Genomic DNA, 4,511 nt, shown 5'->3' on the forward strand with positions numbered 1-4,511 from the left:
TCCCTGGTCTGATATGACGGTTCTGACACCAGAGCTTGAATATTCGTGCACTTTTTTGTTGTTTATTTTTGTTCAATGATTTTTATTTTATAAAAATCTTGTAAGAGGCTCAGGCCTCCATCAAAACAAGAATGTAAAATATTTAAGGAGAAATGATAAAAAAAATAAGAAAAAAATCTTGTATTATATTGTAGGTAGCAGATCTAAATTTTATTGATGCCTTTTATCGATGCAAATGTGGCACGTTTTATTTCTCGACCATGAGCGTTAACTCTGCCTGCAACAGTCGCGTTTCACTGGCCATCGGTTTCCAAGAGCAAACAGGAAACGATACTGATGTTTTATTTTGTCTCTCTTTTCTTTTAAGAAGTGCCTCAACATTTGCTCTGATATCCCCCCTGGCTTCAGACTGGACTGGAGTCTAATGATGTTGTTTTCTGAGTGACACTGAGGCTTTGGGAGAGCAGCTCCACACATGATTAATGGATACTGTGTCATTTCCTGTTGTGGGCTCTGGTAACAGTGATGTGATAAACACACACACACACACACAGTTTACCAACAAACCTGTGCAGCTCACACCAGATGAGTAAGAAGCACACACACACACACACACACACACACACACAAAGACACACACACACAAAGTTTACCAACAAACCTGTGCAGCTCACACCAGATGAGGAAGAGCTAAAAACACACACAAATGAAAAACAATATAAAAAACAACATCCTTTTGTATCAGGGCCTAGTTCAGGTATTAAATACAGACAGACAGACAGACAGACACACACACACACACACACACAAACAAACAAACACAAACAGTGACAAAAACAAATAATAAAAGAGAAAACAAAAACACAATCTTCCCTACCACTGGGACTTCTACTAGTACTATTACTACACTACATATATAAGCTCCCTGTTGCAAAGCCCTGTCCTATTACACGCACACACACACACATCCACACACACACACACACACACACACACACACAAATACAGAGGCACATACACCTGAAATAACAACTCAGGAATACAAGATTAAATTCTCTTTTAAAAGAAAAAGCACCATCATCTTCTCTCGAGTGCACAAGGGGGAAAAAAGTCTTTCCTCGCCAAATCAAAACACGACTCTCGAAAATTTCACTTCAAATAACCAAATGAATCAAGGCCAGATTGCCCCGGCCGCCCCAGAATGAATTATTCATTATCGGCCCGATAAGATGGCGCCCCGTAACGCAAATATTAGATCAGTTTCCCATTAAGAGCCAAACGCACCCAAATTGAGGGGTGGGGGGGGGGGGGGGGGTGGAGTGTTCGGGGGGTATGGGATTCTTTCTTCTTGCACCCCCCCTCTGGAGTGATACCCCTGGTGGGGCGTGGGTTGGCAGATGAGATTTGACCCGTGTGTATGCGATAAGGGGGGGTAATAGGATTAATTAGCGCCACGGCGTCACAGAGAGGGGCTGTAGCCGGCGGGGGCAAGTCGATTGGTGAACTACAAAGACCAGCAGGAGCAGATAGCGATAGAGAGGGAGGGAGAAATAGAAAGAAAGCACAGAGAGCAGATAGATGAAAGGGTAGAACAGTAAAGAGTTGCTCCAAGAGGAAATATCTAGATATATACGTGGATTGGATGGATGGATGGATGGATGTACTTTCCCAAGAAAGGAAAACTTCAGATACATTTAAAAAGCTCACCCCCCCCCCTTCCTTTTAACCCCACCATTACTCACTCCCATCAGCCACCACTTCTGCTTGCCATCACACTCATGCACACTGGGTCTGATTGACTGTTTCAGAAGAAAACAACAAACAAAAATACAAACGAGGACTAACAATCCACGATGAAATGTGACGATGCCATTGTTTCACTACAGGACCAACTGATGGACTGTCTTTTAAGAAAAAAAAAAAAAAAACCTAATGATTGTTCCTGGTGTTTGCTGTACTGTCCTTAAGTCCAAGGCCTTCAGAACCGAACAGAACCACAGGATAGCCGGTTCCGGTTCTGGCCTGGAACCGCCCGACTCAGGTGCTTCTGGACGAGGTCACTGGGTCAAAGACAGCAGTTCCTTGCTCGTGTTTGAAATGAACTATGAGAACTGCTGCATATGAAAAAAGAAATTTCTTCTGCTAAAACATGCATCACTGTAAATAAATGTAATTATTATTGTTATTATTATTATTATTATTATTGTCGATGATAATGGTGATGAAGTTTGAGCCAGAGGTCGTCATCTCGCCACATGGTCTCGCCATGGTCTCGACACGGTCTCGCCACTTCCATGTCTGTCACGCAATAAGTTGAACATCGCTACTCCACTGATCTGTAGTTACTGGTTGTTTGTTTGTTTTCTTAAAGAATAATCATTTTAAAAGGAAAAAAGAGGACATTAAACAATCTTTTATTGATTCTTGCCAAATGAAAAAAAGCTATTTTTTCCTGCTTATTTCTATTTTTTTTTTTGTTGAATCCAAAGCAAAGTTCAGATCTGTCATAAGCATTTTTTCTTTTTAAGGTGTTTTTGTTTTATAAGTTATTCTAAATTAAAGAGTAATCATGAGAAGTCGCAGCTGAGGTGAGGACGCTGGGGCACTGGACCGGAGGCAGGAGTCATGCCACATGGTCTGGACATTAAGCATGTGTTCTTTGACGTCTTGGACAGTAGTGGTAAACCAGTAAACATGTTCATTGTAAATGGTGTGTGTGGGAAGGTGTGTTGAGTTGGTCTGCCTTGTCATTTCAATGTGTGTGTGTGTGTAGTTTGAAAACACAATCATGACGGATAGTCATTTGGTAGAAAACGTTAACTTTTAGGACGTATAGGATGATGGGTGTCAGTGTGGCTGTTTGTGTGTGTCTGCACGTGTGTATAGGGTGATGGGGTCAGTGTGTGTGGCTGTGTGTGTGTGTCTGCACACGTGTATAGGGTGATGGGTGTGTGTGTGTCTGCACATGTGTATAGGGTGATGGGTGTGTGTGTGTCTGCACATGTGTATAGGGTGATGGGTGTGTGTGTGTCTGCACATGTGTATAGGGTGATGGGGGTCAGTGTGTGTGGCTGTGTGTGTGTGTCTGCACACATGTATAGGGTGATGGGTGTGTGTGTGTCTGCACATGTGTATAGGGTGATGGGTGTGTGTGTGTCTGCACATGTGTATAGGGTGATGGGTGTGTGTGTGTCTGCACGCGTGTATAGGGTGATGGGTGTGTGTGTGTGTGTGTGTGTCTGCACGCGTGTATAGGGTGATGGGCGTGTGTGTCTGCACATGTGTATAGGGTGATGGGTGTCAGTGTGTGTGGCTGTGTGTGTGTGTGTGTGTGTCTGCACGCGTGTATAGGGTGATGGGTGTGTGTGTCTGCACGCGTGTATAGGGTGATGGGTGTCAGTGTGTGTCTGCACGTGTGTATAGGGTGATGGTTGTCAGTATGGCTGTTTGTGTGTGTGTCTGCACGCGTGTATAGGGTGATGGGTGTGCGTGTGTCTGCACACGTGTATAGGGTGATGGGTGTGTGTGTGTCTGCACGCGTGTATAGGGTGATGGGTGTGCGTGTGTGTGACTGTTTGTGTGTATAGGGTGATGGGGTCAGTGTGTGTGTCTGCACGCGTGTATAGGGTGATTGGGTCAGTGTGGCTGTTTGTGTGTGTCTGCACGCGTGTAGGTGGTTGAATGACCCGATCACTCTTTTGTCTTTGTGCTTTATTATTTACAAAACAACAACCACCTTTAGATTATCTACATAATTACTCAAATGCTTTACTGCTGTCTTATGAATGGCGTATAAACCAATAGGTGTTGTTATATTCATAAGCATAAAAGTCTCTTTACAATTACAGGCGCACTTTTATATGATGCCCCTTCATCCAGAGATCACACCCTTAGACTTGATGCATGCATGCATGTGTGTGTGTGTGTGTGTGTGTTTGAACTTAATTCCAGAGATGCATGTGTGTGTGCGCACACTAGTTCTTGAGGAAATCGTATACCAGTCACTAGTGATCACATAGTGAACTGGTGAAAAAAGGATAGTTTGAGATATCAGACCAGGAGAAGGAAGAGTATATAAGTATAAGTATATATACTTTTTTTGATCCCGTGAGGGAAATTTGGTCTCTGCATTTAACCCAATCGGTGAATTAATGAAACACAAACAGCACACAGTGAACACACAGTGAGGTGAAGCACACACTAATCCCGGCGCAGTGAGCTGCCTGCTACAACGGCGGCGCTCGGGGAGCAGTGAGGGGGTTAGGTGCCTTGCTCAAGGGCACTTCAGCCGCGGCCCACTGGTCGGGGCTCGAACCGGCAACCCTCCGGTTACAAGTCCAGAGTGCTAACCAGTGGGCCACGGCTGGAAGAGTACCTATCTGGGAGTGTTTGACTCTTTAGGAATGTAGAGTGCATGTCTTGTGTATGTGTGTGTGTGTGTGTGTTTTCATTAACAGGATGTCAGCCATGGGGTGCATAGCTACGGTTAACCTGAAGAACTACTAGCACAC

At 44.2% G+C, this 4,511-nt stretch overlaps 1 protein-coding gene across 2 annotated transcripts in view; it reads left to right on the plus strand.

Annotated features, from left to right (window-relative positions):
* prkcz (protein kinase C, zeta) overlaps positions 1–1,278 on the plus strand; it is a 167,867-nt gene extending 166,589 nt beyond the window's left edge. For both annotated transcript variants that reach the window (XM_076276455.1, XM_076276456.1), the window contains one exon: positions 1–1,278. This exon is cut by the window's left edge and continues 1,101 nt beyond it. The gene's annotated coding sequence lies outside the window, so the exon portion shown is untranslated.
* Positions 1,279–4,511: the final 3,233 nt, after the last annotated feature.

The sequence above is a fragment of the Alosa pseudoharengus genome, unplaced genomic scaffold (assembly GCF_046254945.1).
Source record: "Alosa pseudoharengus isolate Yale_2024_CS ecotype anadromous, Long Island Sound unplaced genomic scaffold, YU_APseudo_1.1 YU_APseudo_1.1_scf_9, whole genome shotgun sequence".
In the NCBI taxonomy this organism is placed as follows: Eukaryota; Metazoa; Chordata; class Actinopteri; order Clupeiformes; family Clupeidae; genus Alosa; species Alosa pseudoharengus.